Consider the following 26,966-nt stretch of genomic DNA (forward strand, 5'->3'; position numbering starts at 1 on the left):
AAGTATAATGTGGATAAATGTGAGGTTATCCACTTTGGTGGTAAAAACAGAGAGACAGACTATTATCTGAATGGTGACAGATTAGGAAAAGGGAAGGTGCAACGAGACCTGGGTGTCATGGTACATCAGTCATTGAAGGTTGGCATGCAGGTACAGCAGGCGGTTAAGAAAGCAAATGGCATGTTGGCCTTCATAGCGAGGGGATTTGAATACAGGGGCAGGGAGGTGTTGCTACAGTTGTACAGGGCCTTGGTGAGGCCACACCTGGAGTATTGTGTACAGTTTTGGTCTCCTAACTTGAGGAAGGACATTCTTGCTATTGAGGGAGTGCAGCGAAGGTTCACCAGACTGATTCCCGGGATGGCGGGACTGACCTATCAAGAAAGATTGGATCAATTGGGCTTGTATTCACTGGAGTTCAGAAGAATGAGAGGGGACCTCATAGAAACGTTTAAAATTCTGACGGGTTTAGACAGGTTAGATGCAGAAAGAATGTTCCCAATGTTGGGGAAGTCCAGAACCAGGGGTCACAGTCTGAGGATAAGGGGTAAGCCATTTAGGACCGAGATGAGGAGAAACTTCTTCACCCAGAGAGTGGTGAACCTGTGGAATTCTCTACCACAGAAAGTAGTTGAGGCCAATTCACTAAATATATTCAAAAGGGAGTTAGATGAAGTCCTTACTACTCGGGGGATCAAGGGTTATGGCGAGAAAGCAGGAAGGGGGTACTGAAGTTTCATGTTCAGCCATGAACTCATTGAATGGCGGTGCAGGCTAGAAGGGCTGAATGGCCTGCTCCTGCACCTATTTTCTATGTTTCTATGTTTCTATGTTTTTCCATGTTTCTCTGAAAGATGGCTGCTAGACAAATAATCCCTTGTGCATCGTGATGGTGGTCAGAAGCTTGGATTCTTCAGCCAGTTCCTGAGTCATGTCGGCCGAAGTGAGGTCCAACTTCGTGAACAGCTTGCCACCTGCCAGCGTGGCAAAAAAGTCCTCCGCTCTCGGAAGCGGGTATTGGTCTTGCAGCGATACTAGGTTGATGGTGGCTTTGTAGTCACCACAAATCCAAACCGAGCCATTTGCTTTGAGTACGGGAACGATGGGACTTGCCCAGTCGCTGAATTCAACGGCCGAAATTATGCCCTCTCTGAGCAGCCTGTCCAGTTCACATTCAATTTTTTCACGCATCACATACAGCACCGCTCTGGCTTTGTGGTGCACTGGTCTGGTTAGGATAAGGGGTAAGCCATTTAGGACCGAGATGAGGAGAAACTTCTTCACCCAGAGAGTGGTGAACCTGTGGAATTCTCTACCACAGAAAGTTGTTGAGGCCAATTCACTAAATATATTCAAAAGGAGTTAGATGTAGTCCTTACTACTAGGGGGATCAAGGGGTATGGCGAGAAAGCAGGAATGGGGTACTGAAGTTGCATGTTCAGCCATGAACTCATTGAATGGCGGTGCAGGCTCGAAGGGCCAAATGACCTACTGCTGCACCTATTTTCTATGTTTCTATGTCCAGAGTGATGCGTATCACTACTTTAGTGCCCTTGAACGTTCCGACACCAGGTTGAAACAGTGACCCAAATTTTTGCAGGACCTGTGAGCATGAACTTCACTCCATGGATGAAATGGCGTGCACATCCCCCCATTTCCAATTCATCTCAGCTAGCCAACTCCTCCCCAAAGTGCGGGGCCATTTCCTGGAACAATCCAGAGTGGCAGCCGGTCCTGTAATCCATTATGTGTTACCACCAAGTTTGCACTGCCCAGCACTGGGATTATCTCTTTGGTGTACGTCCGTAACTGTGTCTCAATGCGTTCCAGTTTGGGCCTGCTAGCTCTGTGTGGCCATAGTCTCTCAAATTGGTGGGTGCTCATGAGTGACTGGCTAGCTCCCGTATCCAGCTCCATGTGCACCGGGATGCCATTCAGTAAGACTTTCATTATCATGGGTGGCATTTTAGTGTATGAGCTGTGGACGTCAACCACATGAACCCGCTGAACTTCAGCATCTATGGCTTTACCCCAGGCCTCATCCTGCATTGCAGACCTCTCGTCTGGTTCCTCTGTCTCGCAGATTAGCCTTGCTACTGCCTTTTTGCACATCCTGGCCAAGTGTCCAATGACATTACAAATCCTACAGATACATTGCTAGAAGCTGCAGCTTCTCGCAGTGTGTCTACCCCCGTACCTCCAGCATGAGCTGAGATTGAGATTGCTGTTAACAAAAGGACTATTACCAGGCATTCCTCTCTGATTGCCCATTTGGTTGTTTCTAAGCACTCTGATGGTGGGTGTTAATGGTCCCATCGCGGGACGCATTGTTCCTCGAGATGGCGTGAATTGCCGATCCCCTTTCCATTATCCTTGTTGCGGGCCCACCCGTGAGCCTGTTGCTGCCTGGGCGGTTTCAAAATGCCCTTGCCTGCCTGCGGGGTCCCGAGCTGCGTTCACCATGTTAACTCCCTGGTCCATCGCCACGTTTGGACCAGGGCTGCACGCGTAACTTAGCTTGGTCTCCTCTTCCACTGCCATAAAGGTCTGAGCTATCAACGCTGCCCCTCCTAAAGTCAAGTCCTTAGTCTTTATGAGCTTCCTGAAAATGCCGGTATGATTAATGCCCTTGATGAAAAAGTCCTTTCACATCTCCCCCCTGCAGGCATCGGAGAACGTACAGAGACTGGCCAAACGCCGTAGTTCCGCCACGAAATCCGAGACGTTTTGTCCCTCCCGACGCCGGTGAGAGTAGAACCAGTGCTGGGCAATGTGTACGCTACGCACCGGCTTGAGATGCTCACTGTTCAGCTGGCTGAGCTCTTCAAAAGACTTGTCCACCTGTTTTTGGGGTGCGAGCAGGTCTTTCATCAGCGCATACGTCTGTGGTCCGCAACTGGTCAGTAGATGCGCCCTCCGCTTGTCAGCCGCTGGTCAGAGGGTCTAGTAAGGAGGAGGAACTGAGGGAAATCTTTATTAGTCAGGAAATTGTGTTGGGGAAATTGATGGGATTGAAGGCCGATAAATCCCCAGGGCCTGATGGACTGCATCCCAGAGTACTTAAGGAGGTGGCCTTGGAAATAGCGGATGCATTGACAGTCATTTTCCAACATTCCATTGACTCTGGATCAGTTCCTATCGAGTGGAGGGTAGCCAATGTAACCCCACTTTTTAAAAAAGGAGGGAGAGAGAAAGCAGGGAATTATAGACCGGTCAGCCAACCTCAGTAGTGGGTAAAATGATGGAATCAATTATTAAGGATGTCATAGCAGCGCATTTGGAAAATGGTGACATGATAGGTCCAAGTCAGCATGGATTTGTGAAAGGGAGATCATGCTTGACAAATCTTCTGGAATTTTTTGAGGATGTTTCCAGTAAAGTGGACAAAGGAGAACCAGTTGATGTGGTATATTTGGACTTTCAGAAGGCTTTCAACAAGGTCCCACACAGGAGATTAATGTGCAAAGTTAAAGCATATGGGATTGGGGGTAGTGTGCTGACGTGGATTGAGAACTGGTTGTCAGACAGGAAGCAAAGAGTAGGAGTAAATGGGTACTTTTCAGAATGGCAGGCAGTGACTAGTGGGATACCGCAAGGTTCTGTGCTGGGGCCCCAGCTGTTTACATTGTACATTAATGATTTAGACGAGGGGATTAAATGTAGTATCTCCAAATTTGCGGATGACACTAAGTTGGGTGGCAGTGTGAGCTGCGAGGAGGATGCTATGAGGCTGCAGAGTGACTTGGATAGGTTAGGTGAGTGGGCAAATGCGTGGCAGATGAAGTATAATGTGGATAAATGTGAGGTTATCCACTTTGGTGGTAAAAACAGAGAGACAGACTATTATCTGAATGGTGACAGATTAGGAAGGGGGAAGGTGCAGCGAGACCTGGGTGTCATGGTACATCAGTCATTGAAGGCTGGCATGCAGGTACAGCAGGTGGTTAAGAAAGCAAATGGCATGTTGGCCTTCATAGCGAGGGGATTTGAGTACAGGGGCAGGGAGGTGTTGCTACAGTTGTATAGGGCCTTGGTGAGGCCACACCTGGAGTATTGTGTACAGTTTTGGTCTCCTAACTTGAGGAAGGACGTTCTTGCTATTGAGGGAGTGCAGCGAAGATTCACCAGACTGATTCCCGGGATGGTGGGACTGACCTGTCAAGAAAGACTGGATCAACTGGGCTTGTATTCACTGGAGTTCAGAGGAGTGGGAGGGGACCTCGTAGAAACGTTTAGGATTCTGACGGGTTTGGACAGGTTGGATGCGGGAAGAATGTTCCCAATGTTGGGGAAGTCCGGAACCAGGGGTCACAGTCTAGGGATAAGGGGTAAGCCATTTAGGACCGAGATGAGGAGAAACTTCTTCACCCAGAGAGTGGTGAACCTGTGGAATTCTCTACCACAGAAAGTAGTTGAGGCCAATTCACTAAATATATTCAAAAGGGAGTTAGATGAAGTCCTTACTACTCGGGGGATCAAGGGGTATGGCGAGAAAGCAGGAAGGGGGTACTGAAGTTTCATGTTCAGCCATGAACTCATTGAATGGCGGTGCAGGCTAGAAGGGCTGAATGGCCTGCTCCTGCACCTATTTTCTATGTTTCTATGTTTCTCTGTCTCTTCCAACCAGTCCTTTGTGACAAAGCTCTGCTGGAGTCTCTCCACGAAGTCGTCCCAGTCCTCACACACATAGTAACATTCCTCTGTGCCACCGGTGGCCATCCTCGTGGTTCGGTGATTCCTATTTCTCGCCGCCAAATGTAGTGTCCCGACACCTTACTACAAACTCACACGAGGCATGGATATATCAGACACGGTCACTCTGTGACCTTTACCTTTATTGCCAGGACCAAGGAGTGTGGACCCTGGGTGGGACCTCCCCTTTTATACCTGGAAACCCAGGTGAGGAGTGTCTTCCGCAAGTTCACCTCCTGTGGTCAGGGTGTGCATTTCTATGGTACAGGTACAGTGTACATGAGTTACAGTTAGATGACTATGTCATTGCAAGATGGTTAAATACATGACAGTTGGCACATCGCCAGGCTGATCGCTCGCCGAGAACTTCGCTGGGGAATAGTTGGTTTTCTCTGTCCTTCTTCACAGAATTTGGCCCTACGGATGCCATTTTCCGGCACTGGTTGGCACCCCTCGCCTTATGTGACACCAAGGACACGACGTCCGTGATCTCTCTCCAAATACGTCGTAAAACCCAGGGTGGGGGTTTCACTTTTGCACCTCGGGATTATTAGGCCCACCGGGAGTGCATCTCCGCTACCAGGGCCTCGTTGGCTTCATCGGAAAAAGGCTTGGCCCTCTTCCTCCCCCTCAACCCCCTCCACACCATGCTGACTCTGTTCGGAGTCAGACATTGTTTAGATAGTAAGTAAATAATAACAGTGATAAATTTAGCACCAGCAACTCTCACAACTCTCGCAACTCCTTCCACTACTTTCTCTCTTCTCTCTCTCTCTCCCCCTCCCGAAGAGATTAATGTGCAAAGTTAAAACACATGGGATTGGGGGTAGTGTGCTGACATGGATTGAGAACTGGTTGTCAGACAGGAAGCAAAGAGTAGGAGTAAATGGGGACTTTTCAGAATGGCAGGCAGTGACTAGTGGGGTACCGCAAGGTTCTGTGCTGGGGCCCCAGCTGTTTACATTGTACATTAATGATTTAGACGAGGGGATTAAATGTAGTATCTCCAAATTTGCGGATGACACTAAGTTGGGTGGCAGTGTGAGCTGCGAGGAGGATGCTGTGAGGCTGCAGAGCGACTTGGATAGGTTAGGTGAGTGGGCAAATGCATGGCAGATGAAGTAGAATGTGGATAAATGTGAGGTTATCCATTTTGGTGGTAAAAACAGAGAGACAGACTATTATCTGAATGGTGACAGATTAGGAAAAGGGGAGGTGCAACGAGACCTGGGTGTCATGGTACATCAGTCATTGAAGGTTGGCATGCAGATGCAGCAGGCGGTTAAGAAAGCAAATGGCATGTTGGCCTTCATAGCGAGGGGATTTGAGTACAGGGGCAGGGAGGTGTTACTACAATTGTACAGGGCCTTGGTGAGGCCACACCTGGAGTATTGTGTACAGTTTTGGTCTCCTAACTGGAGGAAGGACATTCTTGCTATTGAGGGAGTGCAGCGAAGGTTCACCAGACTGATTCCCGGGATGGCGGGACTGACATATCAAGAAAGACTGGATCAACTGGGCTTGTATTCACTGGAGTTCAGAAGAATGAGAGGGAATCTCATAGAAACGTTTAAAATTCTGACGGGTTTGGACAGGTTAGATGCAGGAAGAATGTTCCCAATGTTGGGGAAGTCCAGAACCAGGGGTCACAGTTTAAGGATAAGGGGTAAGCCATTTAGGACCGAGATGAGGAGAAACTTCTTCACCCAGAGAGTGGTGAGCCTGTGGAATTCTCTACCACAGAAGGTTGTTGAGGCCAATTCACTAAATATATTCAAAAAGGAGTTAGATGTAGTCCTTACTACTAGGGGAATCAAGGGGTATGGTGAGAAAGCAGGAATGGGGGATTGAAGTTGCATTTTCAGCCATGAACTCATTGACTGGCGGTGCAGGCTCAAAGGGCCGAATGGCCTACACCTGCATCTATTTTCTATGTTTCTATGTCTATGTTTCTATGTTTGCCTTTTGCGCGGATGACTCCTGACCTCCCAAAACACGGGAAAACAAACAAAAAAAAACGCACTCGCAGAAGGCCGTTGCCAGGGAAGCTTTTGTCTTCCACATCACTGGGCCCAGTTCACATTGCTGGGTTATCTCTTTGCCCACTTCACATCGCTGGGCTATCGCTGAGACAAAAATTATGATCCAAAAAATGTGCAATGTTCCAGCGATCAGTAAGGCTGACACATTTTTTGGCCGATAGCCAGCATGTTTGTTTTGTCATGTGATTGATGTCAGCCATTCACTGGGGAGATGCAGCTGAAAGCTAAATCAAATGATCGTAGAGTGCAACACTGTTCAAATAACACCTGATTCAGTAACAAGTTGTTTAATCGATTTAGATTTATATCAAACTAAGTGCAATAGCATAAAAATAAATTTGCTACCTCAGATTTTTTAAATTTAACAGCACGTTATTTGCTTTTGCATACCTTCACATACCACAGCATAGCCACTAAGTACTCAAACATCCTGAGTTTTCAAAATAAAAGGGCGAGAAACACAGAAACATAGAAAATAGGTGCAGGAGTAGGCCATTCGGCACTTCGAGCCTGCACCACCATTCAACATCATCATCACTGATCATACAACTTCAGTACCCAATTCCTGCTTTCTCTTCATACCCCTTGATCCCTTTAGCCATAAGAGCCACATCTAACACCTTTTTGAATATATCTAACGAACTGGCCTCAACAACTTTCTGTGGTAGACAATTCCACAGGTTCACAATTCTCTGAGTGAAGAAGTTTCTCCTCATCTCGGTCCTAAATGGCTTATCCCTTATCCTTAGACTGTGAGCCCTGCTTCTGGACTTCCCCAACATCGGGAACATTCTTCCTGAATTTAACCTGTCCAATCACGTCAGAATTTTATATGTTTCTATGAGATCCCCTCTCATTCTTCTAAATTCCAATGAATATAAGCCTAGTCGATCCAGTATTTCTTCATATGTCAGTCCTGTCATCCTGGGAATCAGTCTGGTGAACCTTCGCTTCACTCCCTCAATAGCAAGAATGTCCTTCCTCAGATTAGGAAATGAAAACTGTACACAATATTCAAGGTGTGGCCTCACCAAGGCCCTGTACAACGGCAGCAAGACCTTCCTGCTCCTATACTCAAATCCCCTAGCTATGAAGGCCAACATGCCATTTGCCTTCTTCACCACCTGCTGTACCTGCATGCCAACTTTCAATGACTGTTGTACCATCACACCAAGGTCTCATTGCACCTCCCCTTTTCCTAATCTGTCACCATTCAGATAATATTCTGTCTTCCTGTTTTTGCCACCAAAGTGGATAACCTCACATTTATCTACATTATACTGCATCTGCCATGCATGTGCCCATTCACCTAACCTGTCCAAGTCCCCCTGCAACCTCTTAGCATCCTTCTCACAGCTCACACTGCCACCCAGCTTAGGGTCATCTGCAAATTTGGAAATATTACATGCAATTCCTTCATCTAAATCATTAATGTATACTGTAAATAGCTGGGGACCCTACACTGAACCTTGCGGTACACCACTAGTCACTGCCTGCCATTCTGAAAAGGACCCGTTTATTCATACTCTTTGCTTCCTGTCTGCCAACCAGTTCTCTATCCATGTCAATACATTACCCCCAATACCATGTGCTTTAATTTTGCACACTAATCTCTTGTACGGAACCTTGTCAAAAGCCTTTTGAAAGTCCAAATACACCACATCCACTGGTTCTCCCTTGTCCACTCTACGAGTTACATCCTCAAAAAATTCTAGAAGATTTCTGAAGCATGATTTCCCTTTCATAAATCCATGCTGACTTGGTCCGATCCTGTCACTGCTTTCCAAATGCGCTGTTATTACATCTTTAATAATTGATTCCAACATTTTCCCCACTACCGATATCAGGCTAACCAGTCTATAATTCCATTTTCTCTCTCCCTCCTTTTTTAAAAAGCGGGGTTACATTAGCTACCCTCCAATCGAAGACAGACGTAGGTCCCTTGCAGTCGGATTCAGGTGAATTTATAATGGGGAACAAAGAAATGGCAGACCAATTGAACAAATACTTTGGTTCTGTCTTCACGAAGGAAGACACAAATAACCTTTTGAATGTACTAGGGAACCGATGGTCTAGTGAGAAGGAGGAACTGAAGGATATCCTTATTAGGCGGGAAATTGTGTTCGGGAAATTGATGGGATTGAAGGCCGATAAATCCCCGGGGCCTGATAGTCTGCATCCCAGAGTACTTAAGGAAGTGGCCCTCGAAATAGTGGATGCATTGATGATCATTTTCCAACAGTCTATCGACTCAGGATCAGTTGCTATGGACTGGAGGGTAGCTAATGTAACACCACTTTTCAAAAAGGGAGGGAGAGAGAAAGCGGGTAATTATAGACCGGTTAGCCTGACATTAGTGGTGAGGAAAATATTGGAATCAATTATTAAAGATGAAATAGCAGCGCATTTGGAAAGCAGTGACAGGATCGGTCCAAGCCGGCATGGATTTATGAAGGGGCAATCGTGCTTGCCAAATCTTCTAGAATTTTTTGAAGATGTAACTAGTAGAGTGGACAAGGGAGAACCAGTGGATGTGGTGTATTTGGACTTTCAAAAGACTTTTGACAAGGTCCCACACAAGAGATTGGTGTGCAACATCAAAGCACATGGTATTGGGGGTAATATACTGACGTGGATAGAGAATTGGTTGGCAGATGGGAAGCAGAGTGTCGGGATAAACGGGTCCTTTTCAGAATGGCAGGCAGTGACTAGTGGAGTGCTGCAGGGCTCAGTGCTGGGACCCCAGCTCTTTACAATATACATCAATGATTTGGATGAAGGAATTGAGTGCACTATCTCCAAGTTTGCAGATGACACTAAACTGGGTTGCGGTGTGAGCTGTGAGGGGGACGCTAAGAGGCTGCAGGGTGACTTAGACAGGTTAGGTGAGTGGGCAAATGCATGGAGATGCAGTATAATGTGGTTAAATGTGAGGTTATCCACTTTGGGGGCAAAAACACGAAGACAGAATATTATCTGAATGGTGGCAGATTAGAAAAGGGGTGGTGCAATGAGACCTCGGTGTCATGGTTCATCAGTAATTGAAAGTTGGCATAGAGATGCAGCAGGCGGTGAAGAAGGCAAATGGTATGTTGGTCTTCATCGCTCGGGGATTTGAGTATAGTAGCAGGGAGGTCTTACTGCAGTTATACAGGGCCTTGGTGAGGCCTCTCCTGGAATATTGTGTTCAATTTTGGTTTCCTAATCTGAGGAAGGACGTTCTTGCTATTGAGGGAGTGCAGCGAAGGTTCACCAGACTGATTCCCGGGATGGCCGGACTGACATATGAGGAGAGACTGGATCAACTGGGCCTTTATATATGGTGTTTAGAAGGATGAGAGGGGATCTCATCGAAACATACAAGATTCTGACGGGACGGGACAGGTTAGATGCGGGTAGATTGTTCCTGATGTTGGGGAAGTCCAGAACCAGGGGATACAGTCTTAGGATAAGGGGCAGGCCTTTTAGGACTGAGATGAGGAGAAATTTCTTTACTCAGAGAGTTGTTAACTTGTGGAATTCCCTGCCGCAGAATTGTTGATGCCAGTTCACTGGTTATATTCAAGAGGGAGTTAAATATGGCTCTTACAGCTAAAGGAATCAAGGGGTATGGAGAGAAAGCAGGAAAGGGGTACTTAGGGAATGATCAGCCATGATCTTATCGAATGGTGGTGCAGGCTCGAAGGGCCGAATGGCTTACTCCAGCACCTATTTTCTATGTTTTCTATGTCTAACTGATCCAGAGTCTATAGAATGTAGGAAAATGACTACCAATACATCCACTATTTGTAGGGCCACTTGCTCAAGTACTCTGGGATGCAGACTATCAGGCCCTGCGGATTTATCAGCTTTCAATCCCATCAGCAATTTTCCTAACACAATTTCCGGACTAATAAGGATTTCCTTCAGTTCCTCCTTCTCGCTAGACTCTCGGTCCCCTAGTACTTCCGGAAGGTTATTTGTGTCTTCCTTAGTGAAGACAGAACCAAAGTATTTGTTCAATTCGTCTGGCATTTCTTTGTTCCCCATTATAATCTCACCTGATTCTGACTGCAAGTGACCTACATTAGTCTTCACTCATCTTTTTCTCTTCACATATCTATAGAAACTTTTGCAGTCAGTTTTTATGTCCCCTGCAACCTTACTCTCATTCTCTATTTTCCCCCTCCTAATTAAACCCTTTGTCCTCCTCTGCTGAATTCTAAATTTCTCCCAGTTCTCAGGTTTGCTGCTTTTTCTGGCCAATTTATATGCCTCTTCCTTGGATTTAACACTATCCCTAATTTCCCTTGTTAACCATGGTTGAGCCACCTTCCCCGTTTTAGTTTTACGCCAGACAGGGATGTACAATTGTTGAAGTTCATCCATGTGATCTTTAAATGTCTGCCATTGCCTATCCACCGTCAACCCTTTAAGTATCATTCGCCAGTTTATCCTAGCCAATTCACGTCTCATACCATCGAAGTTACCTTTCTTTAAGTTCAGCGCCCTAGTCTCTGAATTAACTGTGTCACTCTCCATCTTAATGAAGAATTCTATCATATTGTGGTCACTCTTTCCCAAGGGGCCTCACACAACAAGATTGTTAATTAATCCTCTCTCATTAGCCAGTCTAGGATGGCCAGCTCTCTAGTTGTTTCCACGACATATCGGTCCAGAAAACATCCCTTATTCACTCCACAAAATCCTCCTCCACCGTATTGCTCCCAGTTTGGTTAGCCCAATCGTTCTGCAGATTAAAGTCACCCATGATAACTGCTGTACCTTTATTGCACGCAACCCTAATTTCCTGTTTAATGCCATCCCCAACCTCACTACTACTGTTTGGTGGTCTGTACATAACTCGCATGAGCGTTTTCTGCCCTTTGCTGTTCCGCAGCTCTACCCATACAGATTCCACATCATCCAAGCTAACGTCCTTCCTTACAATTGCGTTAATCCCCTCTTCACCAGCAACGCTACCTCACCTCCTTTTACTTTCTGTCTCTCCTTTCTGAATGTTGAATACCCCTGCATGTTGAGTTCCTAGCCTTGTTCACCCTGGAGCCATGACTGCGTAATCCCAATTACATCATACCCATTAAATGCTATCTGCGCAGTTAATTCATCTACCTTATTATGAACGCTCCTCGCATTGAAACTAGAGCCTTCAGGCTTGTTTTTTTAATACTCTTTGTCCTTTTACAATTATGTTGTACTGTGGCCCTTTTTGATTTTTGCCTTTGATTTCTCTGCCCTCCACTTTTCCTTATCTCCTTTCTACCTTTTGCTTCTGCCCCCATTTAACTTCCCTCTGTCTCCCTGCATAGATTCCTATCCCCCTTCCAAATTAATTTAAACCCTCCCCAACAGCACTAACAAACACTCCCCCTTGGACATTGGTTCCAGTTCTGCCCAGGTGCAGACTGTCCAGTTTGTACTGATTCCACCTCCCCCAGAACCGGTTCCAATGGCCCAGGAATTTGAATCCCTTCCTCTTACACCATTCCTCAAACCACATATTCATCTTAACTATCCTGCTATTTCTACTCTGACTAGCATGTGGTACTGGTAGCAATCCTGAGATTACTACCTTTGAGGTCCTACTTTTTAATTTAACTCCTAGCACCCTAAATTCAGCTTGTAGGACCTCATCCCGTTTTTTACCTATATCATTGATACCTACCGTATATACTCGCGTATCATGCGACTTTTGAAGACCTAAATTGTAACCTAAATTTGGGGGGTAGCATGATACGCGAGATACAAAATTTGCGGGTGTGAAGTGCTGGCCAAGATTAGGCTGTTAGGCTGTTAAGCAGACCGTATCCATTTACGGTAAGTCAAATAGTACATATGTATATCAAGTAAAGATGATTTTGATAAAACTGCTGTTTTACTTGCTGATACACACGTAATGTTTACGCTTTCCAAATCAGCTTTCCAAACAACCGTAAAATGTGTCTTTTCATGCCCTGTAGTTTTGATAAAAATACTTTTCTCGCCGACTTTATTAACGGTTGAGTTTGATGGCATATAAAAATTCACGGGTGTCTCATCCATGTTTCCAATGCACGATAACTTATAGCTGTTAGCTTTGCGATGTTTGATTACAAATGTTTGAAAACTAGTCACTTTTTCTTCTAATTCTTTTGGGAGTTTCTGTGCAATTTTTGTTTTTCTTCTTAACACTTCTTGCTTCTCCTAAAGCATAAAGTCTTATTTTAGATCGTGACCCGCGATTTGGGCATTTATAGGAAGGAGTTTCCTTCAATTGTTGTTTTTGTTTTCTCCAGTTTCGGACACAGCTTTCTCCGACACCAAACAGCTTTGCAGCTTTAACGTTGTTGCTTTGTTCCGCTTGTTACTGTTGGGTACTTGTTAAACTTGTTTGAAAGCCTAGCCTAGTGTCATCTGGTATGTCAAAAAAGTGACTCGCATGATACATGAGATATATGATAAAATCATGTTTTGGGGACGAAAATTTAGGGGTCGCATGATACGTGAGATCGTAGGATACGCGAGTATATACGGTATATGCACCAGGACAACTGGCTGTTCACCCTCCCCCTCCAGAATGGCCTGCAGCTGCTCCGAGACATCCTTGACCCTTACACCAGGGAGGCAACATACCATCCTGGAGTCTCGATTGCGGCCACAGAAACGCCTATCTATTCCCCTTACAATAGAATCCCCTACCACTCTTTTTCCTGCCCTGCTGTGCAGCAGAGCCACCCATGGTGCCATGAACTTGGCTGCTGCTGCCTTCCCCTGATGAGCCATCTCCCCAACAGTATCCAAAGTGTTATATCTGTTTTGGAGGGAGATGACCACAGGGGATTCCTGCACTACCTTCCTACTCCTGCTCTGCCTGATGGTCACCCATTCCCTATCTGCCTTTGGAACCTTTACCTGTGGTGTGACCAACTAACTAAACGTGCTATTCACGACATCCTCAGCATCGCGGATGCCCCAGAATGAATTCATGCGCAGCTCCAGTGCCGCACACATAGTAGTCAGGGACACTGGAAGTGTCCCTGATTTCCCACATAGCACAGGAGGAGCATGACCCGGGTCTGAGCTCTCCTGCCATGACTTAACCCTTAAATTAACTTAATTTGGCAACAATACCAAAGGTTTCTTTCTGATACGAAAAAGAAAAAGAAAAAGAAAAAGCAAAACTACTCACCAATCAACCAGCCAATCACTTACCCTCTTGGCTGTGACGTCACACTTCGATTTCTTTTTACTTCTTTGTTTTACCTTCGGCTTTAATCTCCCACTCCTGAACTGCTGCTCCTCCTCCCGAGCTCCACGCCCTTTTATCAGGGCCTCGATCTCCTGAACTGAAGTTTCATCTACTGGTGTAAACAATTTTAAATGGTTACATTTAAATTGCTAGAATAAAAATGAGCTAATGCCATCTAATTTTACAGGATCAGTTCACTTGCATAACTATTCACAGCTCCAAATGCAGATTTGGACTGGTACAGAGATAGCGATAACCCAGCGATGTGAAATGGGCGAAGCGATAGCCCAGTGATGTAAACTGGGCCCAGTGATAGCCCAGTGATGTAAACTGGGCCCAGTGATAGCCCAGTAATGTGAACTGGGCCCAGTGATAGCCCAGTAATGTGAACTGGGCCCAGTGATAGCCCAGCGATGTAAACTGGGTCCAGTGATAGCCCAGTGATGTAAACTGGGCCCAGTTATAGCCCAGTAATGTGAACTGGGCCCAGTGATAGCCCAGCGATGTAAACTGGGCCCAGTGATAGCCCAGTGATGTGAACTGGACCCAGTGATAGCCCAGCGATGTAAACTGGGCCCAGTGATAGCCCAACGATGTGGAAGGCAAAAGCTTCCCTAGCAATGACCTTCTGTGCACGCATATTTTTTGTTTTCCCGTGTTTCAGGAGGTCAGGGGTCATCCACACATGTGCAGAGGCAATGGTGGCACCTCAAAAGTGCATGCAGTCAAATTTAAAGTGTGTGGATATAAAGGGAAACAGCAGAATAAGGGACAAAAATCCATGCAGTCATTGGAAAAATTCAAAAGGGATTTTCGACCCATTAACGATAGCCTTGGCCAACGCTGAAGAGAGAGGGCTAAGAGATGCGATAGGCAATAATAAAGGGAAAAGAAACCCAATATACATGCATGAGTTTTCAGGCAAGTGACCGAGAAGCTAGCATCCAACCCTCTGGTTTGATCTGTGCTGTTATGGAGGTGGTGCTGCAGGAGTTGTTGCAAGGAGGATGGCCCTACCTGCCACCCCACCATCATCCCCATAGAGCAGCACTGTAGCATGCCTGCAAAGAGATAGAAAGCAGTCTTGGAGCTGCCATTGACTGGTACTGTCACTGGCTGTACCAGTCCTATTCTGGTACAACCTGGTAGCTGTAGGTGTCCTAGTAACATATAGCACATCTCTGTATCTGGCTCTCTGAAGAACCGACACTGTGAAGACAGTTGCCCATTATCATTGTCAGGTGGGTGCAACAATGCCTGTGTATATGCTGACTGGTATCTTGCCATGACCAATCAGGCTATGCTGGCTGTTGATCACCCAAGTATGCATTATTTCATGCAGTTAAATTGAAAGCGTGATGTACAGTCTGTGAGTTTCTGCCTCTGTATTCACCAGCTAACAATGCCTTTCACCCACCACCCGATTCATCTTATCGGACAGGAACAGCTGGCTGACGAGCACACAACTTGAAAATCCCACTCACTGTTTGGAATGTGTCCCCAGTGTTTTACTGGGGATTCTGCCAGTCTCCTTCTGCCAGTGAACGGTGGAACTCCTGAAGAATTTCAATCCATTATGTTTATTCGATTATTCACATATCCTTTTAGTACTATTACATCAGATGCCTGAGCTTTCTTGAGGAATTCAAGTTCCCACCTGCACTAATCCTGTATCAAAATGAAATATGTACCACTTGGTCTGTAAATATGGATATGAGGGCACTGGTAGGTGAATATAGAGTACGTCTCATGCAGTTCCGTCATCATTGGAATCATCCTAGTAAATCTCCTCTGTACCCTCTCCAAAGCTTTAACTTCCTTTCTAAAGTGTGGTGCCCAGAATTGGGCACAATACTCCATAGTGGTTATGTTACTGGACTAATAATCCAGAGGCCTGGACTAATTATCTGGAGACAAAAATCAGGAATAAAATGCTAGTATCATTAATGGTGACAATGAAACCACCGGATTGTCATAAAAACCCATCTGGTTCACTAATGTCCTTTAGAGAAGGAAATCTGCCATCCTTACACGGTCTGTCCTATGTGTGGCCCACCGCAATGTGGTTGACTTTTAACTGCCCTCTGAAATGACCCAGCAAACCACTCAGTTGTATAAGGTAGTTCACCACTAATACGGCAATTAGAGATGGGCAATAAATGTTGGCCTTGCCAGCAATGCCCACATTCCATGAATTAATGTTTAAAAAGCTGGGGCTGAACTAGTGTTTTATATAGGTTTAGCATAACTTCCTGGCTTTTGTACTCTATGGGGCTGAAATTGATGAAGTGCCTGCCCAAGTGCCGCCCAAAGGATCGCCAATGGCCGCTGAGAGACTGGGCGGTGCTTTGCCTGGAAGATTCCTCTAATAGAGGTGGCAGTACCGCCGTCAATTTGGGCGGCAGGGGTGGGAGCTCTCAATCTCAGCGGCAAAGGCTCTTGCCGCACAAGTGCCGCTGAGGATGGAGTCGGGCCCAGGGAGGGTGGAAGACCTTCAGGGGACCCCATCCAGGTCAGTCTCTGTAAAAAAAAATTTTTAATATTTTCACTAACCTTTTTTTCCCTTCTTTGTACCAACCATGCAGCGATCCTGCCCCTTGCTGGTGCCAACTCCCGCCGACTCTCGCCCGCACTGAAGTGGGACTTTAGAGGCCCACTATTGTTTAGGAAAATAGGAATTGGACCTGCTATTAGACACAGGCATATTTTAGAATGTCAAAATTGTAGCAAAGCGTTGCACACGAGCTGAGCAAAACAATTACAGGATGTAGCCTAACTGCTAGAAACTGCAAACTAGGCTACCTGAGTATTCTTAGACTAACAGACAGTGATGGCAACCGCAGATCAAGATGAACATACATCTTTATAGATAAGAGCATCTACCGTGGTCAAGAAATACAGACCATGGAACAATTACGAATTCTTGCCCGTTAGGTAGGCGCAACGTGGAGATGTTTGTGGAAACATTCTCAAATGTCATGAGCTTATATTCAGTTCTTGTGGTTAAGTCAAAAGCACTTTTGAAATGTCACGGAGAGTCTGGGGTCAGTGCTTGGAACTGATGACACATAACGGATTGCGGTTTTCGGCTTTAAATACTGTAAGCTGGTAGCGAGGCGGAGAGATGGATTTTAGGTTCATACCCAAAACTGCTGTTCTCCCCTTGGCCAAGGTATTCTCGAATAAATATATTTTGTTCTTTAACAGATTGGTGTTGAGCCTTTATTTTTGTTCCACAACAAATTGGCAATGAGAATGGGATTTGCCGGGAGACGGACAGGCCAATATCAACAGAAACATCGCGGAGTGAGTAAGTTTAAAGTACCATTCCAAATTAGATGAATTCTGTGATAAGGCTGTCAAGTCAACCGGGGATTCCGAGCTGTAAAGTCTGCTAATGAGTAAACCTTGTTGGCGTGTGATTATGATAAGTTTGTTTAAAGTCATTGATTTAGTTTAAGGTCATTGATAAGAACTGTGTTGCACAGAAAGTATACCGGTGAAATAAGGCTACGATTTAACATAGAGGTTGGATTAAACCACCAACCATTGGAGAGACGTGAAGTCATCGGACAGGTGACGTAGATCATCAGACCATATAATGGTATCGGGCAAAGGATTAGACTGGGGGTTGGAGAACTCCCTTACTAAGTTCTACACGGATGACCGGAAGGGGTTAATCGACAATATGTTAAAAGGCGGGTGGGACCTGTCACAAGAACCAGCCGAGCAAAAGGTTTGGTGGGAAAAAGAGAAAACTAAGTGAGCCAAGAAAGCCAGTATAATTATAGTGCAACAGTTTTTACAATTTAGTGACAAGATGAAACCCAAAATTGAGGAATTAAGGCAATTAATGGAAGAAGTAAAGAAACTAAGAGAAGCTAATGAAACCCATTGTGTTTCCGGGCTTTTTGGGAGACCTGGAGACTACGACAGGGTCGAAGGCGGGGAGCCGGAGGCACCCCCTTCCTCTGAAAAAGTGGGAGCTCGGGCATCCCAGTATGACCTAGAGGATGATACTAAGCTCTCTGCAGCCCCGTTGCGAACATCTGGCACGGGACAGGGAGCTGACTGTAAAGTAACAGTGAAATACATATCGTTTACCCCTTTGGAGAAACACGGGATCCTCAAGGATCTACCTTTGCTGAAGGAAAAACACCGGTAATTCTGAATTTTGGAGATTGTTAAGGGAAATGTATGACATCCATGAGATGCATGAGAGGGATGTACACCAGATAGTGAGGGCTAAATGCCCACAGCCTAAATGGGAGACATTAAGACAGGATTATAGAAATGGTGAATGGACTCCTTTTAACAATGCCACTCAGGCAATCCAACAGACAGCATACGATGATTTCACCCGGGTGGTCCAAGCCGCCTTGGGAACTCACGCTCCTAACTGGGGACTGATTCTGTTAGTTCACCAGAAGAAAAATAAAAACAGCAGTGAGTATGGTCATAGACTGTGGACCACATATTAAGAATACTCAGGTCAGGCAGCCCAGACAAGGCAGATGAGGCATTTTTAGATAATTAAAGACGGCCTGTCAGCCCACCATCAGAAAATACTTACGATGGGGGTAGTCGGCACAGATACCTATGACGGACTGGTGAGCTGGACATGCCAAGTGGATAATGAAGCCAGCCAACCAGAAGCTGATCAAAGTAGAAATAGGGGCGGCATCTAGTAAAAGATCCAGTGGAGTTTGCTACAATTGTGGCAAACCCGGACACATGTCCAAGGACTGTTAGAGTCCACATCCCAAGTGCAGCAACTGCCAGAAGATGGGGCACAACAAAAACCAGTGTTGGGCACCAGGCGGAGGAGGGAAAAGACCCACACCGCCGGGTAGCCCACCCAAATCCCAGAACATGACCAAGGATCAGCTCCTCCAGGCCCTCAAAGACCTGGCAAGGGACTGAAAGACAGCGGCCCCTGCTCAGAGTGAAGGCGACCCTCGAATCCACATAACAGTATTGTTAGGGGGCCGGCAGTGCGACATGTTGGTGGATACAGGCACCTCTGTCTCAATGACAGATATCCCCTACCCACAACCAAATGGACAGTTTTAATCACAGGGGTTGGAGCATCTGCCACAAGGGCACACCTAAACAAAGTAATATTATTGGATGTGATAGGGATTCTAATCCCCGCACAATTTTATGTTTGTCCCATTAATTAGGGTACAATATTAGGAATCGACCTCCTAGAACAATTAGGAGCGTAGATTGATCCCCAGGGGAAGAAAATAGTTTAGAGAAGCCCAAATGGGCGCAAAACTACTACCTTCGGGGAACAAAATAAATTGGACAACCATGCAAAGGTGGGGAGCGTACAACTCCTCATTAGGGATTGGGATACATTAAAAGGGTATGGCCCCATGTGTCTGCAGATTGATTGAGTGTGGGCACGGTCCAAACAAGATTGTGGACTGGTAGAAACTGACCCAATCATTGTCCCGGGACCCGAACACACCCCTCATAAACAATATCCAATCAAACCTGAAGCCAGGGAGGCAGTCAAACAAATTGTACAAGATCTGCTGGAAAATGGCATATTCCGGGAAGCTGAGAGCACCACTAATTCACCCGTGTGGCCGGTAAAGAAACTGGATGGCTCAAACCGGCTGACTCTAGATTACACAGCTCTGAATAAAGTGACACCTCGCCACCACCCCATTGTAGCCAGCCCAGCCACAATCTTTAACAGATTGAAACCTGAACATAGGATATTCACAGTGCTTGACATAGCCAACAGATTTTGGTCCATACCTCTGGCTTGGGAATCACAGGACAAGTTTGCCTTTACTATAGAGGACCGCCAGTATACCTGGACATGGGTGCCACAGGGATTCCACAATAGCCCGGCAATATTTCACCAGACTATGAGTTGAGCCCTAGAAAAGGTGGACTTAACCCCTTACAGAAGCACAGTCCTCCAGTATGTGAATGATCTACTGATCACCTCGGAGGATGAACGGGGACACACGGGCACTCTCATAGAAATCTTAGAAACCCTACAAAGGGTGGGAATTAAAACCAATCCCAAAAAAGCCTAGATCGGACAAACAGTGGTACAATATTTGGGACATGAGATATCACAAGGGACCAGAACAATGTCTCAAGATAGGAAAGAAGCTATCAGAATCATGCCTCGCCCAAAGACAGTCCAAGGGGTACAGAAAGTACTGGGACACTTTAATTACTGCAGAAACTTTATAGCCAACTTCGCAGCTGTAAGGGAAATAAATTCCACACTAAGTCCGAGTACGGTGAAGGAAAACGTCACAGTTTATTCGTACAGAGCGCTCTGGGAGAAGTGGGGAAACTCCGCAGCTTCGCCACACCTTCTCCCGAGCAAAGTTTCCAAGTTACAATTATACCTTTGGGGGCGGTCCAGCCTCCTTACAACATTGTCCAATTATCTAACATTTTTGTAACGTCTTACCCTATATGGTAATGCTATGACAATCTATCTTTACATTGTGGTAAGTCAAAGGTTAACTAGCATACGCACACACAAGTGGGGTTATTTTCCTTGCATCAGCAGAAAAACAAGGATACATCTGTTGCCTTTCCAACCGTCTGTTTCCCTACTTCCCCTATCTTCATGACTCAGGGTCACCGGACTTGAGACTATACTTGCTTTTTGCTTTATGTGTACATTTTTTTACTTGACTACTCTCCTTGTCCCATAATTCATCAGAGAAAGACAGAGGAACTGGCTACACATTATAAAAGTTACAAAGGTTATATGTTAAGAAATTTCTCTCCAACACAGCCATAGCAGAACCAATACAGAAATTAGTGAAAGGGGGGAAACCCTCCCTAGAGTGTGTAGAATGGGGCCCGGAACAGGAAGCAGCATATGGTAATCTGAAGGAAGCCTTAATGTCTGCATCCGGCTTGGGACTCCCGAACATGGACATACCTTTCCATATTTACTGCAAAAATGAGGAAGGATTCTGTGGGACAGTGGTCACTCAGATGCATGGGGACAGGATGCGTCCTGTAGCCTATTACTCAACCCAACAGTCACCCATGGTAGCCGGTCTGTCCCGGTGTGTGGCAGCTCTGGACTGTGTAACGTGGGCAGTGAAAGTCAGTGAACTAGTAGTGAAGACCGGGGAGATTGTACTGCACACGAAATACACTCTGGTAGAAATGCTCAACACCGGGTAACTAAGATCCGTGTCCAATGTACGCAGGGCTAAATGGGAGGCAGTTTTCCTCCCTCATGATGAGTCCGTGAAAATAGTACGAGACACAGGGGAGAACCGTGCAGAGGGTCTCCTGACTACAGGTGAACCCCATGAGTGCTACGTCCGAGAGTGGGAAGACTCACCCGGTAATATAAGTGAGATCCCACTCGAGGACCCCGATTTAACCCTTTATGTGGATGGGTCCCGCAAATATATCCAAGGGATCCCACATACAGGGTGGGCGGTGGTCAATGGAGCACTTGACACCGTCCTAACTGGGGGACTGGACGGAGGACTTTCCACACAAGTGGCAGAACTCACTGCCCTGATAGAAGCCCTCCAATTAGCTGAAGGCAAGCAGGCAAATATCTACACAGACAGCCGCTATGCTTTTGGAGTAGTCCATGAGTATAGGAGCAGGGAAGTCTTGCTGCAGTTGTACAGGGCCTTGGTGAGGCCTCACCTGGAATATTGTGTCTCCTAATCTGAGGAAGGACATTCTTGCTATTGAGGGAGTGCAGCGGAGGTTCACCAGACTGATTCCAGGGATGGCTGGACTGACATATAAGGAGAGACTGGATCAACTGGGCCTTTATACACTGGAGTTTAGAAGGATGAGAGGGGATCTCATAGAAACATATAAGATTCTGACTGGACTGGACAGGCTAGATGCGGGAAGAATGTTCCCGACGTTGGGAAAGTCCAGAACCGGGGACACAGTCTTAGGATAAGGGGCAGGCCATTTAGGACTGAGATGAGGAGAAACTTCTTCACTCAGAGAGTTGTTAACTTGTGGAATTCCCTGCCACAGAGAGTTGTTGATGCCAGTTCATTGGATATATTCAAGAGGGAGTTAGATATGGCTCTTACGGTTAAGGGGATCAAGGGGTATGGAGAGAAAGAAGGAAAGGGGTACTGAGGGAATGATCAGCCATGATCTTATTGAATGGTGGTGCAGGTCGAAGGGCTGAATGGCCTACTCCTGCACCTATTTCCTATGTTTCTATGTTTCTATGACTACATGACCGCCTGGGGGAGGCGAGGGTTTGTCACCTCAGGCGAGGAGGCCATCAAACATAAAGGCCGAATTAGGCTGCTATTAGACACGGCTAGTAAACCTGCCGAGGCGGAGGTAATAAAGGTCAAAGCCCACCAGAGAGTGGTGGACGATATCCAGAGAGGTAATGAGGCTGCGGACAAGGTTGCACAGGAAGCAGCAGCCTCGTCTGAAGTGAGGGAGGAATTAGTAAGTAGTATGATTACTAAAGAAGACATTGGCATGGCTAAAGAGAAGACAGAATGGAAAAGACGGGGACTCCGTGTGGAGAAAGGACAGTAAGGTGGCAGCCCCCACTTGTATAATTAATGCACCACGGCATTAATCATGTTGGGCAAAATGCCATGATCAGTACTGTCTCCAGAGATTGGTGGCGGCCAGGCATGGGACGAGACATTGCTAAATATTGCCAGCAATGCATTACATGTACCCAACATAATCCGGGAAAGGCCATCAAAATTAGAATGGCCCATCAACCACAGCCACAAGGGTCATGGGAGAATATACAAATTGATTTCACGGGACCACTGCCAAACTCTGGAGGAAAGAAATACTGTCTAATAATAATTGATTTGTTTACACGGTGGGTGGAAGCTTTTGCTATCCGAAACTGTATTGCAACCACTGTAGCTCGTATCTTAGCCGAGGAGGTGATTCCCCGCTGGGGCATCACCACTCAAATAGACTCCAATCAGGGAACCCACTTCACAGGGCAGGTAGTAAAATTATTATGCACCAATTTGGGCATTAAACAAAAATGTCACATTCCCTACCACCCGCAGAGTTCAGGAATGGTAGAACGGATGAATCGGATGGTAAAGGCAGATCTGTCAAATACCATCCAAGAAACTGGACAGGCTTGAGCTGAGCTGATGAGACAAAGGGCAACCCCTAACCAGACAACAGGATTAACTCCATATGAGCTCATGATTGGTCGGGCAATGCGATTACCCGAAGGTATAATCACAGGAGGATCCGATGTGGGCCCATTGCGGGGTCAGATTAGAGTATATGTAATGGAGTTAAGTCAGCAACTTAAGGATATGAGACAGGAAGTAAGAGAATGACAGGCAGGAAAAGTTAGAATCTCTGGTAGATCTTCCCCAAGTGGGGGAGAAAATAATGGTTAAGGGGCTACCGGGATGGACCGGATTCGCGCCGCAATGGTCAGGACAATGCACGATATTGATCAGTGGCGATACGTGTGCATGTGTGGATATGAATGGAATAGAACAGTGGAAACACTGGCCCCAGCTAAAACGACTCTAACAGAATACCCCATCTAGGGGGGAGTTTGATTTTACAGGATGGACTGGAGAATCTATAGATTATACTTTGGCACTCGCCCCTGTGGCAACTGGCACGGGCCCGGATGATCAGCCAGAATTCAAATCATGGGGCTGAAGGTGATGAGCTACACCCGAACTATGAAGACCCTGATTATCAAAAGACCCAAGTTGGAAATGGAGTCTACCTGACAGGTATATTCCGGTGAGAGGGTGCAGAGACTCCACTCAGACCAAACAGGAGATTTTGCGGGTGTAAGGGAAACCAACCCACAGTATTAGGCATCGCGATACGGTACAATAGGACCCTATGTATTTAATGTGGTCTAAATGGAATATGGACAAATTTCCAGACTTATCAGGGATGCGCACTGCTCCATACCGTGCATATACCAAGGATGCCACAGGTATTACAGTCTTGTTGAAACTTTTGGCCACGTATTAACTATATGCAGTGCCTCATGAGCGAGGGTAACTGCTGGGGTATCAGTATGGAAAATGTCAAATCAGAAATCGTGAGAGATTGTCGGATTCTTGACCGGGAAGTCATCCCGAATTTGGTCGAAAGGCAGCCTCACGACTTCGCTGCGTATGTTAGGCCCATGCAAAAGTTTGAGCCTACATACTACATTTGTGCGCGAAATGATGAGACATGTCTTTCCCCAATAATCCGGGTAGAGTGATCTGACCATTGGCCGACACCAGCCCCGCCGACCACTCCAGGCCCATCCCAGAATATCCCATACATACCGGAGGACCCCCATGCGGGGTGGTCCTGAGAATGGCGGGAATGCAATTGTATGAAAATGTACACCATGAGATATTACCTATAATAGTAAACGTGATGGACATAGGGCTACCAGAAAAATGTGACCTTAAGATACGGACATTGTACACCCGAATGCTTAAGATATTGTTGAAAGAATCCCGGGACGCCTCTGGGGCATCCAGATACCGGAGCCCTCTGAAAGCGGGTCAGACCCACAGACAGAAACGGGGTCTGATCATTGACGTCTTAACAGGTGTCAACATGGGAACCTCATTTGTAAATGCCCTAGGCATACAAGCGATACAGGAACAATCAGCAAGCCTTAAAGACACAGTCAGGAAGTTGCTGCAGAGGCAGACAGACGCAGCCAAAGGGGCTGTGTGGGAAGGTGAAGAGGCAGCAGGAAGCTTAGTCAAAGGGATTGCAGTCCTGGAGGGCCATCCTGCCACCATTATCTGCCTGATTGACAGAGAATTCAATGTGGAAAAGGCAAAGGTTCAGCGAGATCTCTGCCACGCTTACGGGGGTGGATGATTGGGCAACTCAGGGAGAACCTGGACCAAATAAACAGGGGCGAAGTCCCGGACTGGATTAACAGCACCCACCTGTTCTGCCTAGCACAGCATCCAGGGTCACTGGACGCGTGCACCATGAAAGGAATAACAAGAGTCTTTCCGGTGACAGGCGTATGCACAGATTCACATCCTGCCCTGGTGGGGATGGTCCTAATGATTCCGGTAATGGTGAAGGGGGAGTCTGGACCACATCTCCAGTTTGAGGTAGAAAACTTGGGACTAATCCGGGATGAGAACTACATGCGGCACTACCCTTGATCAATATGCGATCAAACGGAACGGAATCATGAGAGAGGTCTCATTATCAGGGTGCCGCAGGGTAGGAAGCCTAACTATATGTCCACATCCAGTAGGCTGGGGAAGCGAGGATGGGTGCGGATTTAATCAAACCATTGGATGGGTCATAGAAATAAGCCCATCAGACTCCGAACACACCCACTCAGCCTACTACGGAAAGGGGGAATACTGTGTGGTAACCAACCAACCAACTTATGACTATGATATTTATCAATGTAATATCACTAACCCCAACTTCTGCTTCACCCCGAGGCTACCGGTTACAATCGGACGAGCACGAATGATGTATATCCATGCTCGAGAAACCATTACCCTGAACCTGACTGACGAAATTAAACAAACATTGTACCAATATGAAAGTGAACTGGCTGCACAAATACCCCATCTGCCCGAGAGCCTGAGAGACATAAAGGATCCTCTGCTGGTGAGCATAAAGCGATATCACGTGCTCAAACAGGAGCTGCGCGAACTGGGCAAGGACATTGCAAAAGACCTTCAACGCACCCCCTGGTACGAGAAGGCATGGAACTGGGGACTGAATGTTAATATCCATCCATGGATATATATATCATTTCTCACATATTGGTGGCAGTTCAACTGATTTTGGCACTGTGCTGGTCGATAATGACATGTGCAGCTTGTAGGAAGCATAGACACAGACGGCAAGCTAAAGCAATCACTCGTATGCAAGAGAAAGATAGACTGCTGGTGCATGGGGGAACTTAAACCCCGGTTAAGCAATAAACCTCCCAAACTTGGCGGCAGATATCACCGCAAGTGGAGCAGGAAGTCTAAACCATTAGATAGCTTAGCTCTAGTGGTCTCATGGGTTGGGGTTAGTCAGGGACAAAATGGGGGATTGAAGTGGGACTTTAGAGGCCCACTATTGTTTAGGAAAATAGGAATTGCCCTGCTATTTGACACAGACATATTTTAGAATGTCAAAATTGCAGCAAAGCGTTGCACACGAGCTGAGCAAAACAATTATAGGATGTAGCTTAGCTACTGGAAACAGCAAACTAGGATACCTGAGTATTCTTAGACTAACAGACAGAGATGGCAACCGCAGTTCAAGATGAACATATGTCTTTATAGATAAGAGCATCTACCGTGGTCAAGAAATACAGACCACAGAACAAATACGACTTCTAGCCCACTAGGTAGGCGCAACTTGGAGATGTCTGTGAAACATTCTCAAATGTCATGAGCTTATATTCAGTTCTTGTGGTTAAGTCAAAAGCACTTTTGAAATGTCACGGAGAGTCTGGGATCAGTTCTTGGAACTGATGACGCATAACGGATTGCGGTTTTTGGCTTTAAATACTGTAAGCTGGCAGCCAGGCGGAGAGACGGAGTTTAGGGTTATACCCGAAACTGCTGTTCTCCCCTGGCCAAGGTATTCTCAAATAAACAAATTTTGTTTTTAACAGATTTGTGTTGAGCCTTTATTTTGGTTCCACAACATGCACCAATCTGGCAGATCGGCGGGCGGGAGGCCACTTGTGCTACTTGGTTGCCAGAGGACGTCAGCGGGCAGTTCCCAGCAGTACTCCCCTCCCGCCCACTCCAGCCCAAGTGGAAACTGGAAGAGGGAGGAAACCGGAGAGCAATGGGCGGTAAGGCCATCAATACCGGGCCCATAACCTCTATTTATAAAAGCCCAGGATACCATATGCTTTATTAACTGTCCTGCCACCTTCCAATATTTGTGCACAAGCACCCCTAGGTCTCACTGTTCTTGCATCCCTTTAAAATTGTACCATTTAGTGTTTATGGTCTCTCCTCATTCTTCCTACCAAAATGTATCACCGCACACTA

The sequence above is a fragment of the Pristiophorus japonicus genome, chromosome 3 (assembly GCF_044704955.1).
Source record: "Pristiophorus japonicus isolate sPriJap1 chromosome 3, sPriJap1.hap1, whole genome shotgun sequence".
Classification (NCBI taxonomy): domain Eukaryota; kingdom Metazoa; phylum Chordata; class Chondrichthyes; family Pristiophoridae; genus Pristiophorus; species Pristiophorus japonicus.